At 42.1% G+C, this 17,004-nt stretch overlaps 1 non-coding gene across 1 annotated transcript; it reads right to left on the bottom strand.

Moving 5' to 3' along the window:
• Positions 1-5,239: 5,239 nt before the first annotated feature.
• Positions 5,240-5,311, bottom strand: TRNAW-CCA (transfer RNA tryptophan (anticodon CCA)). Its single transcript has one exon. It is a non-coding gene; the product is annotated as a tRNA-Trp (tRNA).
• Between the last annotated feature and the right edge of the window lie 11,693 nt (positions 5,312-17,004).

Raw genomic sequence — 17,004 nt, 5'->3', positions numbered from 1 at the left:
CTTCTAGCTGCTTATTCTGCTTCCCATTAGCCCTTCTTTTCCAAGCTGGCTGCTGCTCCTTCTTCGTGGTCCCCAACATCACTGCTGTCCAGGTTTTTCAAAGCTTCCAGGATGACCTTCATTAGGGACACATCTCCCTGAGCTTGGGGACAAGGGGTGCTAACTTACACATAGCTGGGAATCACCCAGACTAGACAGTGAGGTGTCTTTACACCTGGAATGTGCCTGTGAGGGGTTTAGGATTTCTTAGAATTCTAGGATTTGTTGGAAAGGGTTGTGTCCCTAGAAAGAGGGAGGATCTCCCTCGTGGCCAGCCCCCAAATCCCAACTCGCACATTAGGTCTGAGTTTGAGCCTTCCCCCTGTTCAAGGAAGTGGACTGAGAGTTTATGCTAAGCCATTGGCTCTCTGTGGGATTCCTTAGGGAAGATCAGACCTCCTGAGGAGATGCTGAGGGTTCAAAGGCCTGGTGTGGTCTGTGGTCGGAAGGGCTGAGGCATCAGTGCATTGCTGTGGATCATTGAATCTGTGTGTCCTTGGGGTTGGGTAGGGGTAGGGGGGAGGCTGCTGCAGGCTGTGGTTCCACTTCCTTCAAGGGCTGCGAGAACCAAGGTGTTTCAGCACCGAGGTCTGGACAGCGCCCTCCGACTGGGCTGGAGGTGCCCTAAGGCGTGGTGTACACACGTCAACGGGAGTGTGGGTTTGGCGAGGGAGGCCAGGGAGGGAGCCGGGCCTGGCGCGCTGACGTCTCAGGGACAGATGGGAGGCAGATCCTGGTAGAGTTGCCCCAGAGCAGCGTGCCAGGCATGACCCTGGGGCTACTCCACTCTTGTGCAGATAAGAATGCTGCCCATGTCCACCTCTTCCATTGCCTAAGTGCAACATGGTGTTAAAATGGGTATTTCTGCTAAGAATCTAAGAGAGCAGAGATCAGATACCTAAAGTGAGATGTGAGGCAGGCTGCCATGCAAAACTGACCCCCCCCCCAAAAAAAAAAAGTTGCTGAGAAACTCTTGGGGGACTCTTACGCCCCTCACCTATAGTGAGAACATCAAAGCAGTCCTGAAAAGGACCGAAAAGGATTTCTAAGGTTTGGAAAGATGGTGGGGAGGTGGCTTGTCCCACAGATCAAACCTAGTGACAGTGATTTTAACAGGCCACCTGGGCAGCTTGACATGGGTCCCCTGGTGTTTGGGGGGGTACTCAGTGGTCTGATGTATATTTTTGCTCCCCTGGTGGTCCAGCGATTTAGACTCTGCACTTCCACTCCAGGGAGTGTGGGTTTGATTGCTGGTCAGGGAACCAAGATGCGACTTGTTGCATGGTGCAGCCCCAAAGTAAAAAGGTATCTGCACGCTTTTTAAAGCACAAATTTGAGGGCAAAAGATGCAAGAATTCTTCCCATGATCTAGACATGTTCTGGGTGCCTGGGGTAGGGGGTAGGGGGCTGGGAGTTTGGGGGAAGGTCCTCTTAGGTGCCATCTGAGGGGTGGCCTGGAGGGCTGATCACATAAAGTTCAGTTCAGTTCAGTCGCTCAGTCGTGTCCAACTCTTCATGACCCTATGAATTGCAGCACGCCAGGCCTACCTGTCTATCACCATCTCCCGAAGTTCACTCAGACTCATGTCCATCGAGTCCGTGATGCCATCCAGCCATCTCATCCTCTGTCATCCCCTTCTCCTCCTGCCCCCAATCCCTCCCAGCATCAGAGTCTTTTCCAATGAGTCAATTCTTCGCATGAGGTGGCCAAAGTACTGGAGTTTCAGCTTCAGCATCATTCCCTCCAAAGAAATCCCAGGGCTGATCTCCTTCAGAATGGACTGGTTGGATCTCCTTGCAGTGCAAGGGACTCTCAAGAGTCTTCTCCAACACCACATTTCAAAAGCATCAGTTCGGCACTCAGCCTTCTTCACAGTCCAACTCTCATATCCATACATGACCACAGGAAAAACCATAGCCTTGACTAGATGGACCTTAGTCGGCAAAGTAATGTCTCTGCTTTTGAATATATTATCTAGGTTAAGGCTTCCCCAGTAGAGAGCAACGAGCTGAAATACTATTTTCTCCAGGGCTAAGTGAAATCCTCAGCCCTGAGGTAGTCTCTTAAAATTCCACCAAAGTCAGAGTAGGGTGCTGCTAGAGATACTGACCATGGAGAGTTCTCTGCACCTCTGTTTATCCTCCCTTCCCTGCTCTGACTCAGAAGCACTCAGAGAAACTTCTACAAGACCAGGAGGGAAGCGGCTTCAACTTTAATTCATGTTCAGAGACTTGACTGTTACATAAGATGGTTGTAATCACAGTCTGGGGGAGTGTTTCTTAACTGGATTTGTCTCTCACTCTCTTCACCCACCTTTGCTCCATCATCCATGAGAAGAACTAGAAACTGAACAACCTTTTTGAGGAATGATAGGAAACAGTCACTTTATGATCTCAGCTCACCTTGTACATGTTTAGAACACCCTCTGAAACAAACGGCCAGTCCCATTTGCTTCCAATCCTGATTCCTTGGAGACAACGCATACAGCACAGGTAGCTCAGCATCTATCGGGAGAGTAACTCTCTGGCCAGTTGATGTGTCCCAGGTCTGGAGATAAGGAAACATCCTCAGTGGGAGAGGCAATGGGCCAAAGAAAAATTTTATCATATACTGTATTTGTGGCAAGGCTGTGCCAGCTTCATTTTTAAAAATTCATTTTAAAAATATTTATTTGGTTGCATTGGGTCTTAGTTACAGCATGTGGGTGGGACCTAGTTCCTTGACCAGGAATCAAACCCAGGTCCCCTGCACTGGGAGCATGAGTCTTAGCCACTGGACCACCAGGGAAGCCTGTATGCCATTTTAAAATGCTACCTTCCTTTCAAAATGAAGCAATACAGCTAGTTTGGTGTGAAGCAGGAATGTATAAGTAGACTAATGGAACAGAATAATATCTAGGAATTAAAAATTTTTTTAAATATTTGATGCCTTGGTGCTGGTGGAATAAACCTTTGAAGTTAAGTTTAAGACAATTTTTCTTTTTCTTTCTCTTCATCCCTACTTTTTCTTTCTAAAAAGTGATACTTTAACCACAAAAAAATACCCTTGCCCCAGTTTTTATAATAATGTATGCTGCTTTGTTTTCTCAACTGGGGGAACAAGTGCTTATTCATGTGTAATAAATGAACTGAGAGTTAAAACTGATAACTGAAAATCCACTTTTATAACAAAAATGAGATTGTATTGGTAAAATACTATCCGACAATTACAACCTTTTACAATTTGACTTATGAATACACAAAAAGAATTTTATCAATTCCATGAGAAACTTGAAGGACACCATTAAAACTTTAATAAAGTTTGCTTAGAACTAATTCTTAGGCTAGAATATCTACAAATAGATTTGAACATAAAATTCTTTTCTAAAAATTATTTATTTACTTGGCTGCGCCAAGTCTTAGTTGCATGCAGGATCTTTAGTTTCAGCATGAACCCTTAGTTGCAGTGGAAGTTATGGCATGTGGGATTTAGTTCCCTGACCAGAGATTGAACCTAGTTCCCTGCACTGGGAGTGCAGTCTTAGCTACTGGGCCACCAGGGAAGTCCCTGAATGTAAGATTCTTGAAAGAAGAACAGTCTAAGAGATTTCAGAGTGTTTGTTTGGTATTAAATTAAAATGTTACTTTTAGGAGATTTAAGTGAATAGAAAGGGGTTGTTTTCTGCCTTAGCCAAGGAGGCAAGACCCACTTAAGACATTTAAGTTTAAACTCATGCTGAAATGTGACATCTCTTGGAGTAAGTATTGCTTCCACTGGTTCACAGTAGCAGGGGAACCTCAAGGAGAAGAGGAGAAAAGGTCACTGCAAGAAAGCCCTAGGGGATAGCCTCCTGAGCACTGGGAGATGGGGATGGGTGCTATGCCCCAGCCTGTTCTCTGGTCAGTGGATTTGAGAAGGGATCTGCCCCACCAACCCAGGGAACAGAGAGCAAGACCACGCATAGCACAGCCCCATCTGATGCTCTGAACAGATTTTAGAGAAGGCCAAGAGTAATTTCAGAGTATGAGTAAGAGAGAAAAGCACGTTGTTTGTTTATTTTTAAATTCTGAAGAACTAGGAAAAGAGATTAGTTCATGACAGAAGAAAGATATAACAGTGAAAATGATGGAAAGGTTCAGATTTTTTTCCCCAGAAAAATAGTATGAGACTTCCTTCAAGGTGTGGCCTCTTTAAAATGAGGTTTGAAAAGCTTTATGGGGCAACTGACTTTGAGTTTAAAAGAGAGAAGAGTAAGACAGGGGAGGCCTTTTGGAAACTGAAATGACAATAGCAGGATCAAGTGGTCTCTGAAATTGCAGAGCATGGAATCCCAGATGGCGGACATGCCTGAGAAGATGCCCAAAGGGCAGAGAGAATATGAAAACTGGAGACAATCTGAGAGGAGATTACTGATGCAGAGGATGGAGCAGCATGATTATCCATCCAGGTGGTGGGAATTATCCACCCTATGGAAAGGTGAACACACTCCCGGGAAAAGTCTAGAGCAAAAGGAAATGAAGCAATACTGAAAAATACACTAGGAAACTTCTCTAAACTGGCTGAAAAGTAGTCTTTTATAATTTAAATTTCCTCTGGTCTTGGGCTATGTTCCTTTATCTCCATAGCTTTGAGTATGTGAGCAATGCAATTTAATAAAAGCTTTTTGATCATAGGTTAGTTAGTCTTACAGGTTAAAAATAACTTGTTGAATTTTAATTTGCATTTCTCTAATCATATAAAGAAGTTATTTTCATGTGTTTAAAAATAATTTACATTCAGTTTCCCAATAACTCTCTTGTCCTGTCTTCTGTTGTGCTGTTTGTGTGTTAATCACTCAGTCCAGTCCCACTCTTTTGGACCCTTTGGACTGTAGCCCACCAGGCTCCTCTGTCCATGGGATGGGTTCTCCCAGCAAGAATACTGGAGTGGGTTGCCCTTTCGTTCTCCAAAGGATATTCCTGACCCAGGGATTGAACCCAGGTCTTCCGCATTGCAGGGAGACTCTTTACCAACTGAGCCACCAGGAAAGCCTGTACTGTTTATCTCTTTTTAAAATAGCTCTTCGGGTGACAAGGGGCTGCAGTGCTCGGTTCATACGCCCAGGAGTCTTCCAAGTCACCCCTGTCAGATAAGAAAACGACACTATTACAGAGGAATAGGTGCACAGAAGCACGAACGGTCCAAAGTCCCCGGTTCGCTCGGTGCGAAAATGTGAAACTATGACCCCGACGTGACTTGAACACGCAACCTTCTGATCTGGAGTCAGACGCGCTACCATTGCGCCACGAGGTCACAAAGGATCCCTGACTTTTGATCCTTTAAGGCTCCTCAGTTCCGCCCATCCAGGTCGCTTCTTGGATTAAACTCTTTGCTTTTCCGGTAAACTTCCGGCCAAACAGAAAAAGAGCGAGAATTGGGCGGAGGACCTGGCTGTGCGAGCTCCCGGGACTCCCAGCCCACCCAAGCCCAAGCAGGGAAACAGCTGCAAAACCCAAAGTCCGGCCGGTGAGGGGCTGGGGTGAGTGCAGTACCGCATTCCCGCCGCTGAAAACCGTTAAAGAGGGGAACAAAACCCGAAATCGGCGGGCACAGCTGGGAGATGACTTTGGAACTTAGCATAAAATTAGATGCTTCTGTGTCCACCCTTCGCCCCATCCGTCATTTTTGAACATTACATAAATGTGCAGTAACAATTAAAATCAATAATCCCACTACCCGCTGTAAAGCATTTTGATGTATTTCTTTCCAGATTTCCAACCTACTCCAGTATTCTGGCCTGGAGAATTCCATGGGCAGAGGAGCCTGGCAGGCTACAGTCCATGGGGTCACAAGAGTCGGACATGACTTAGCAACTAAACCACCACCACATACATGAGTGTCCACCTGTGTGTGTTAAACCTTCTTTGCTGTAAAGTACAGCAGTTACAGAAATTGGCACAAAACAAAGAGAAGGATCGCAAACCCTTGCTCCCCCCAGACCTGCCAGCCACGCCAAGAGCTTGACATCTGCCTTCCTCCCTGACAAGCAGTCCACCTGGATGTCTATGGAAAGGACTTCCTTGCTTCATAGTTTTATCACCCAAATGTGCATCAGTAAAAACTGTGGAGGCGTTCTGTCTGGGGCATATGTCACTTTTCATCCACCCTGTTCTCAGGTTTCACATTTCTGTTGTCAGTGTGTCTTGTTACTGGAGAATGCTGACTTACATCATTTAGTTATGCTTTCCATGGTGGTCCTCCACTGTATGCTACTATTTCCCCCTTGGTAATTAATAAATATTTTGGGGATAAATGCTTTCAAGCTATACAAGCTTTTTCTCTTCAAACTTGCACCAATTTTAGCATCCAGACTTGACTGCAACAACTATCACTGTGGTGTTGTCTCATGGTCATTTTCTGTTTCCCTTTTTCCGTCTGTGTTCATCAACATAATTCTTCTACAGGAAAGAAGTGGTACTTCTTGGGGTTTTCCTGGTGGCTGGTTAGTTAAGACTCTGCACTTCCATTGTAGGGGCCGCTGGTTCGATTCCTTGTTGGGGAACTAAGATCCCTCAGGATCAAAAAGTTGAAAACAAAAACAGGACTGGTACTTCTCTTCCATTTACTTAGGTATTACATATTCATTTATTTATTTGCATCAATACAGATTCATGGGTATTTTTAAAATTTATAGTTTTAATCCATGTGTATTAGTTGCCCAGTCCTGTTTGACTCTTGGTGATCCCATGGACTGGGGCCCACCAGCCTCCTCTGTCCATGGGATTTCCCAGGCATATATACTGGAGTGGGTTGCCATTTCTTCCCCCAGTGGATCTTCCCAACCCAGGGACTGAACCCAGGTTTTTTACATTGCAAGCAGATTCTTTACCATCTGAGCTACCAGGGAAACTCTTTTAATCCATAGAATATCATTTTTAATAATGTTTCTGAAAGTCTCCCAGCTTTGGCTACAAGTCCTTCTGGTTAGTTAATGTGGCCTTTTGACATCTGCATCCTGTTTTCAGTACTTTTTTAGTTTCTGACACAAGATGTTCCAGGATTATTTTTTAGTTTCCCTGCACCAGGAGTTAACCAGAAAACCATTTCTCCAAGGAGCTCTGGTTCCTGTTTTTGGAGTATGGTTTTAAGAAATCAAGATCTGGCTGTTGGGTGTGCTCATTACAATGGGCTGTCACCCTCCTTTTCATTATTTGTAGCTTCTCGGACACTGAGAAATACAGCTCTCATTAGTCATAATATATGCACTTATGATACATATGTAAACATACATATATGTGTTTCAGAATTACTAACCTATACACCTAAATTCTTTGAGGATTTTTTTGTGGTTTCATGCTTGATTTCTTTCTGAATATTTGTTAAAGAACAGTTCTGTATTTGCTTTTGGAGTTCTCTGACGGTGTGTCTGCTTTCATCATTGGTTTAGATTTCCCGTCTCATCCAGTTGTCTGCTTCGTTGTCGTCAATCCAGACCCCTCCCCTGCCCCCGAGGCTGTAGTTTACCCATCCATCTCCCTTCCCCCGTCCCCCAACTTGCTCTGGTCATAGCCATGCTGTGGTCCACAGCGTGTGTGCCCTTAGTCGGGTTTGTGCTTTGTCTTCATGTCTCATTGAATGGTGTTTTCCCCTCATAGCAGTAAGTTGAATTGGTGTATCACTACGCAGTTACAGGAGAAGGCAATGGCAACCCACTCCAGTACTCTTGCCTGGAAAATCCCATGGACGGAGGAGCCTGGTAGGCTGCAGTCCATGGGGTTGCACAGAGTAGGACACGACTGAAGCGACTTAGCAGCACACCTGTAAGAAAAAGATTTACTAAGAGGATTACCTTATATGTGTATGGCTTTTTGTTTTTGCCTTTAGCTTTACAGGCAAAATACTGTTTTTGCAAAGTCATTAACATTAGTTCTTCTCTTCCCCAAGTCCTTCATGCCTGGTTATATTATTTATCTGTAGTACAGTTAGGTTGTTACTTTTATATTCCATTTCTGGTTCATGCAGGAACACACCTGATTACTTTTATTTTCTTTAAACTTCAGCATTTGTAAAATATTACCATGGTTCTAAGTGCCAGAGCTGTGTGAAAGGGTATACTAAAAACTGTGTCACTCTCTTGTCATCTCTATTACCCAGACTCATTGCCCTCTTCTTTCCAGCTCTTCATCAACTACAGCTGTAGGTAACTAATCTTTTCAGTTTCTGGTTGATCCTTCCTGCATTCTTTTGCACAAATGAGCAGGTATATGTTTATTCTATTACACCCTTTTCTTTCTTAGATAAAGGATAGCACACTATAATCATTATTTTGCCCTTTGCTTTTTTTAGCTTAGCGAAAAGGAAATCACTCCACATCAGTTTGTTGAGATCTTTCTCACAGCTACACAGTACTTCCTGGTGTGGATGCAAGCATAGCTTACTCAACCAATTTCCCATAGTTTTTGCATAATATTTCCAAGATTCATCCATGTTGCTGTATGTATCAACACTCCATTCTTTTTTAGTGCCTAATAATATTCCATTGCATGGATATATCAAATTTTATCTATCAGATTGGTACAGTTAAAATCTACCAAAATATCAAATGGAGATTTTTTCAAATAGAGGAGTAATCAGATTCTCCCCTTTACAGGTTTTTAAAAAATTGTTGAAGGTTGTAGTAATCCACTTGTTTTTGTTTTTAGTCACCAAGGCGTGTCCGACTCTTTTGTGACCCCATGGACTGTAGTCCACCAGGCTCCTCTGTCCATGGAAGAGTCCTGGAGGCAAGAGTACTGGAATGGGTTGCCATTTCCTTCTCCAGGGCCTGAACACACCTCTTCTCCATTACAGGTGGATTCTTTGCTGCTGAGCCACCAGGGAAGCCCCATATAATAATTTACATCTGCTAATCCTAAACTCCCAATCCAACACTCCCCATTCCTTTCGCCCTTGGCAACCACAAGTCTGTTCTCAATGTCCGTCTGTTTCTGTTTAGTAATATGAATTTCAAATATTTTATCTTGCAGTTCTAAAATGTCCACTTGATTTCTGGCAGATTTTAATTGTTTTGAAATATTCTACCCCAGATGTTTTAAAAATCAGTTGTAACCCCCTTTCCTTCTAGCTTTTTAAACATATGAATCACAGCAGTTTTGACTGTTCACTCCAGGTCTGAGTCATTTCTGGACTTGTTTCTATTGACTGTTTCGTTTATTATTGCTCACCAATTTTCCCCTCTGGTGAATGTTGATTTAACTTTTAATTTTTTTCTGGACAATGTGGATGATGAATGTAAATTTTAGAAGCTCTGGCCCGATTACACTAACTTCCTTCCCTTCTGCCTTGTAAAGCCATGAGCACTGGCCCCACAGAGAAACCACTGTGAGGGAGACAACAGCTTTCTCCTCAGGAGACTCGAGTCCAGAATCTGCTGTTGCACCAATCCTCTTATCACATTTCTGGATGTACCTGGGTTTCCTGGTGGATCTACTGCCTGGGGATGTGGAACGTCAGGATTTTCTAAAGTGAAAATATCAACTAAAGTGACAGGGTGGTGCTCTGCTCACATAGTGGTTTCGGGGAAATCCCTGGTACAGATGGGTTGGCAGGAGTTGAGAGTTTCCTTTTGAAGATTGGGATCCTGCTCTCCTCTGTTATTTTGCTGTTCTCAAAAGCTCATTTCCTTCTTCTAGATATTTCATGGGCTTCCTTAGTAGCTTAGCTGGTAAAGAATCTGCCTGCAATACAGGAGACCCTGGGTTCAATTCCTGAGTTGGAAAGATCCCCTGGAAAAGGGAATGGCTACCCACTCCAGTATTCTGGCCTGGAGAATTCAATGGAATGTATAGAGATTTTACATGGAAAGGATTTTACATGGAGATTCCTTTTCCAGTTTGTATGGGATGCAAAAATTCTCCAACTTGGTAAAGGCAGTGTCAAAATAACAATTATTAAAAAGGATGCAATTGCCCAGTATTGGCAAAGATACGGGGCAGGAGGCACCCTCATGTGACTGGTCAGAGTCAGGGCTTTTAGAAGGCATTTGGCATGTGTATTAAAAGGCCTTATTAATATGTGCACTTTGTCCCAGAAATTCCATTTTTATGACCCCATGGAAAACAGTTAAGCATATTTGCAGTGATTTTCCTGTAGGGTTATTAAAATTGTTTATAACAGTGAAGAATTAGCAGCAGTTTTAGCTGCTCCTTTCCAGAAGCAGAGTCTAGATTTTTGAAACATGAGAGGAAGGAGGAAGAATACTCCAGGTTGGATTCCCCAGCTGACTCTGAGTGGATCTTTGCACGGAGGGTTTTGGGATCACAAGAGAAGGAAGCAGGACTGGATAGAGAGAGGACACTCAGTGAACACATCAACTGACCCCATGAAGAGCTCCAAGTTCACAACTGCCTCAGCGTTAAGTGGAAAGGCCAGATTTCTACTCCTGGGTCAACTAGTTGTTGGATGTGGGCTATCCCGGGAATGGGTCTGCTTCAGGGGTGAGGTGACTCTCAACCTCAGGACTGGCTGCCAACAGCATGTCTAGGGTATGTCTAGGGTGTGTAGAATAAACACTTCAGTTCTGAAAGTGGGGACAGGGCAGCCCACTGTTTCATCATCTGGATTCACTTCATATGACTTTTGGGAAAAGAAACACCAGGATTCTGGAGGGTCTGTTTTCCTCGAAGAAACTTACAAGGGGGATGAACTACAGTCTCCTTTCCCTCTGCTGCTGGTCTTAAGGTTTTAATTTATATTCACTGTTGCCTCCTCAACCTCAGCCAGCACCTGCACTCATCTTGGTGCCTTACCCAGTGGCAAGACTCATTCATCCATCCCTGGGGCCCTGGTTGCTGTGCGCTCCTCAGGCTATGACTGCTGTGTTCCTTATTCACCACCAAGATGGGTGAGTTGGTACTAGGAGGTATTCTAAGACAATGGGGAATTACCTGGGTGCCAAACATATGCCTCCCTTCCCCCACTGCAGTAACAGCCCCACCCTCTCCTAGAGATCAGGATCAGATATCCCTGTAGCAGTGCTGGCTCCTCTTGTTGTTGCCTGGTCCCCTGGCAGCAGCTGCAGTTTACATCTCAAAGGGATTATCAATGACTATCAATGTGTTTCCTGAATTAACTGTTCCACAAAGTGTGGCCTAAACTGGCACTTATGGCATGCCTTCAACAGGCCATTCCAGTTCCAATGTCCATCACCCTGGAAGCTTCTGGGGACGTGGTTGGTGATACGACTAGTGGATCCTGTGAGAAATATGCACACTGCATTAACCTCCTCTGCTGTAAAGTTTGATAAAGGATAAAGGATAAACAAGGATAAAACTCCTTGTTTATTATGTGGATGTTGTCATGTGGATGAATCAAACATTCTATGAGCCCCAAGATAGTGAGTGGTTTTGTCTGAGACCTTGTAAGCAGGAAAGGAAAGCACATAGCTAGAATATGAGTTGATTCAGTCATATGAATTGCTGTTGTTTTCATAACAGAAGGGATCCAGTGGCACTAACTTGCCACCAAGTGTCTGACTGGTCTCCTAGTGGGGTGGTTACCATATTAGGGACCTAGCACTGAGGAGCCTGTGGCTGGAAGGCTGGACAGTCAGCAGTTGCAGAAAGTGAACAAGCCTTGGGAAGGGTCAGCTTGGGATGATGCGCATATATGCAGAGCTTCCATCTCTGCCACCAGGGCTTCAAAATTTAAGCTTGTGTTGTCAGCACTGAGCGACTGAACAAAAGTTGACGGACATCAACTTAGATCCTGGATAGAAATGAAGTGTAGGAGCTGGGCTTACATTTACCTGACTTTTCCTCTGTTTATGGAGAGCAGGGAGAAAATTCCTCTCTTACTGTCAGAATTTAGGGGTGTTGCTGGGAGACAAAGGGGTGATATCCTAGAGGAGAAAGGTTTACTGTTATTTCCCCTCAAACCTTTAGCTGACTTCCAAGCTGTGAAACAAGAGAAACCCTGTAAAAAGCAGCACCTTTTTAAGGTGAGGTTGTGTGTGTGTGTTAGTTGCTCAGTTGTGACTTTTTGTGACCTCATGGGCTGTAGCCTGCCAGGCTCCTCTGTCCATGGGATTTTCCAGCCAAGAATACTGGAGTGGGTTGCCATTTCCTTCTCCAGGGGATCTTCCCAACCAAGGAATCGAATTCAGGTCTCCTGCACTGCAGGCAGATTCTCTACTCTGAGCCACTGGGGAAGCCACCGGGGAAAGTGAGGTTCAGTTCAGTTCAGTCGCTGAGTAGTGTCCGACTGTTTGAGACCCCAAGAATCGCAGCACGCCAGGCCTGTCCATCACCAACTCCCAGAGTTCACTCAGACTTATGTCCATCGAGTCAGTGATGCCATCCAGCCATCTCATCCTCTGTCGACCCCTTCTCCTCCTGCCCCCAATCCCTCCCAGCATCAGAGTCTTTTCCAATGAGTCAATTCTTCGCATGAGGTGGCCAAAGTACTGGAGTTTCAGCTTCAGCATCATTCCCTCCAAAGAAATCCCAGGGCTGATCTCCTTCAGAATGGACTGGTTGGATCTCCTTGCAGTGCAAGGGACTCTCAAGAGTCTTCTCCAACACCACAGTTCAAACGCATCAATTCTTTGGTGCTCAGCCTTCTTCACAGTCCAACTCTCAACATCCATACATGACTACTGGAAAAACCACAGCCTTGACTAGATGGACCTTAGTCGGCAAAGTGAGGTGAGGAGAGGTTAAATGGATGAGCTGATTTCAGCAGCTGGCACAGTACAGGGAAGATAGAGATTACAGTTCAAGATCAAGCTCTACTAAGTTAGACGGGCTTGGTAAAGGCCTTGGAGCTTGCGCTGAGACTCCAAGAGTACCATGCTCTAGAGCAAGGACAAAACTGAGACAGACCAACTTTAACGTGATCCACTAGTACTCTGTTAAAATAAAACCTTATTCTCTCTAGAGGAAGATAAACCAGGGATCTCTGCAATTTTTATACTTACAATAGCTGGCATCAAATGAAATATTTTACTAATATTTAGTAGGTGTATTAAAAAATCATATAAAGTAAATATCCTCCATTAAAAAAAAAAGATAACAGCTGACTAGATAGCAAGAAAAACAACAGACATAGGAGTAGGTTCCAAAGTGTAGCTACTGTAGTTAACTGCCCAGGACTTGAAATGAATATTATTAATATATTCAGGAGAAAAGAATGGCGAATTTCAGCAGATACCTACAATCCATATAAAGAGAGGACAAAAATTCCAAAAATAAAGAAAATCTGACTAAAGTTAGAAATTCAAAATGTGGGTTTATTAGCAGATTAAGATAGTGGAGGTATATAGTTTGATGCACACAAAGAATAAAGAGATGGGAGACAGAAGAAGCTTTAAGAGAGACCTGGACCACAGTGAGAGACAGTAGAATGCCATTTTATTTTAGGTTATAAAAAAGATCCCCAAAACTAACTATAATGAAAAGCAAATGCCAGATTAGAACCCTTATCCCAGTGAAAATATCCTACCTAAGTGAATGCAAAGTAAATATACAAAAAAAAAAAAAAAAAAAAAGATACAGTAAAGACAAAAGCTGAGATAAGCCACTGGATGCTCTGATAACCAGGCAAAGGAAGCATGATCCAGTTAGAATGAGGAAAGTCAGGGAAGAACTAAGAACACAGGAATAGGCAAATACGTGAATAAATATGAGTAAACACTGTTTAAAATAGTGATAATAATATCTTCTGGAGTTTAAAACAGAAATAAAATATATGACTACAATGGAACAAAAGGCAGAGTATCAAGGGAATTAAACCATTAGTTTTTTTCATTGCTTTGAAATATTGAAAGACTAATTTCAAGAGTGCTCCAATGAGTCAAAGACATTTTAGGGGTAATGATTTTTCAAATGTTTCAATATTAGGACAACCTTACAATTTTAAAAATTAAGGAAACCAAAGACTTTTTATTTTTATAAATTACATAAATATTTACTGTATTTGAAACTAAAATTGGAAAAATGTTTACTGTTTTATTGATTAAAAATACTAAACTTACAATATGATATTGAAATATATTTTTGAAAAAAAAAAACTTCAAAACAAAAAATTAGTGCTAAGAGTGATGGTGTTTGAAATTTTTTGCAAATCTCTTTTAATGCCTGACTGGAATAGTTTGCGAGGTCTGCTGTAACAAAAGTACCACAGATGAAATGGCTTAAATGACAGTTTATCTACTCACAGTTCTGGGGACAGATGTCCAGGAGCCAGGTGTTTGCAAGGCTCATTTCTCCTGAGGCCCCTCTCCTTGGCTTGCTGGTAGCTACCCTCCTGGGGCCTCTTCACATGGTTGTCCCTTTGAGTGTGCACTACTGGTGGAATCTCTGTTCATCCATGCTTCCTCTTAAGGACACCAGTCAGACTTCATTTAGGAACCACCCTAACAGCCTCATTTTAACTTGTATGTTAGTTGCTCAGTCGTGTTTGACTCAATGCAACCCCATGGACTGTAGCCCACCAGGCTTCTCTGTCCATAAGCTTCTCCAGGCAAGAATGTTGGAGTGGACTGCCATGCCCTCCTCCAGGGGATCTTCTGGACCCAGGGATTGAACCCGGGTCTCCTGCATTGCAGGCAGACTCTACCATCTGAGCCACAAGGAAAGCCTCCTTGTAGAAAGGTGGCTTTTAACTTATCACCTCTTTAAAGGGCCTATGTCCTAAAGCAGACATTCTTGGGCACTTGAGAGTCAGAGTCTCAGCACATGAATTTGAGGGGTGAGGGACACAGTTCACTCAGTAACAGTGGCTCAATAGAAGATAGCTGAATTCTGAGATCTTCTTTTGCATTAAATATTTTGCAATATCTCATGCCATGCAGCTTCTGAAAAACAGTAATCTATACTCATGAGAAAATGAGTATGAAAAATTAGAAGAGAAAGGTAAATAATGCCTTAGATTATGAAAATAATCCTGCTGCTCTAGGGTACCAACCAAAATAATAACTGAATTATAATTAAGTTGAATAGAGTAGAATATGAGATAATGAAGCATATTTGATTAATACAAAAAAAGCAATAAAGGAGAAATGGAAGAAACAAGGTAACACAAGCAGACTTACACCCAATGAGTAAGTACATGAAGTGGAAATGGATTACACTCACTAATTAAACTACAGAGATTGTCAGACTAGATAAAGATAAGACCCTAAATGGATGCTGCTTACTGGAGACATACTGTAAATATAAGGTCACAGATTAGGTTAAAAGTAAAAAATAGGGGAAAGACATATATCGTGTATATTTGCTTTCTACTGCTGCATAATGCATTAATGGGAACAGTGGCTTAAAACAACAACTGTTTATTAGCCCACAGCTCTGTGGGTCAGGAGTTCAAGCACAGTGAGGTTGGATTCTCTGCTCAGGTCTCAAAGGCTGAAATCAATGAGTCAGCTGGGTTGATTCTGAAGGCTGAGGAAGAAACCATTTCTGAGCTAAATCAACCAAATGAAAGTGAGAGAGTGAGGGGTGGTGGTGAAACGCTGGATAATTTCTTTGGAATCTAGGAAGCATCCAAACCAGTTCCCAAGCTCTTAAGATCCATGACCACTCCTGCTCTGCCAAGGTATACTCAGCATCCAGGGTAACTCCTGGGACATGACAGGTGTCCACAGGGGAAAAAATTAGCTTCACAGAAAAATAGGTTTTTCATGTTTACATAAATATTACATGCTCACTGGAAAGAAAAACTGAAAAATATGGAAAAACACAGGTAAAACAAACAAAAAAAAACAGTAGATTCTCAAAAAAATCTGAAATGAATGTCATTAACTTTTAGGAGACCATCCCTTCATTCATGGTTATCAAATGTTTACACAAATACATAGTAGTTTTATACCATAAACACTGCATTTACATTTTTCTGTTATCCTAGTCTTTCCCTGCACTTATCTCACACTTCCCTTTTCTCCCCCCCTTCAAGGTAACCAATATTAACAGGTTGGTGTATATTCTTGTTACCTGTTTCCATGCTCATCTAATCACATGCACACATATACACACAAATGCATGTGATCATTACTTTAAAAATGAAATTTTGTACATATACATCTCTGTAGTAAAGCAATTACTTACCAAAAAATTGTGGTAACACCTGTTAGTCAACTACTGTAAATATAACTCATTAAAAAAATTACTCTCATGTTGTTCCATGGTATGGCTATATAACAGTTAATTCACCCATTCCCCAATTAGTTGGCATTCACTTTGTCTCCAGCTGGGTTTCATCTCTGTCTCTATAAATAATACTCTAACAAACATCCTTGCTTATGCATATATTTTTCACTGATGCTACTATTTTTGTGCAGCAAATTCTCAAAGTGAGATTGCTGGGTCAAAATGCTTTTAAACTTTTACTTAAAAATCTGAAAAATATATAGCTGGATTGCAAGTGGAAATATAAGTTGATATAACCATTTTGTAAGAGCACATGGTTTACCAAACTCCACTAGCAAAACATCTCTTAATTTTTGCCAACTCCACAAAGTGAAAGTTAACATCTCATGGGTTGTTTTAATATGTACTTCCCTGAGTACTATTTAGATTCATAACACTGTCATAGGTTAATGCATTTGGAGTTATTTTTCTATGAACAGCCATCTAGTCCAGATGGATTAAAACCTCAAGGTAAAAAATAAAATTATAAAAACCTTAGAAACAAATTTAAGAGATTATATATTACATGGGTCCTTTTAACTGAGTAAATCAGGACTATAAAAAGGAAAAGATGTTTTACTATAAAAAATTAAAGACTTACTATCTTTTACTATATAAAAAATACAAAGACAAATACTAGGTTAAGAAAAACATTTGGAACACACATGAGAAAGGATTAATATCTCAAATACATTAAGAGCACCTCTAGATTCCTAAGAAATACAGACAGGCCAATAGGAATATATATATATATATATATATATATATATATATATATCAGCAATCATTGAAGACAACTTGTTAAATGAATAAAATATGAAA

This window comes from Ovis canadensis, chromosome 11, assembly GCF_042477335.2.
Source record: "Ovis canadensis isolate MfBH-ARS-UI-01 breed Bighorn chromosome 11, ARS-UI_OviCan_v2, whole genome shotgun sequence".
Lineage (NCBI taxonomy): Eukaryota > Metazoa > Chordata > Mammalia > Artiodactyla > Bovidae > Ovis > Ovis canadensis.
This window is presented reverse-complemented; position numbering and strand designations above follow the sequence as displayed.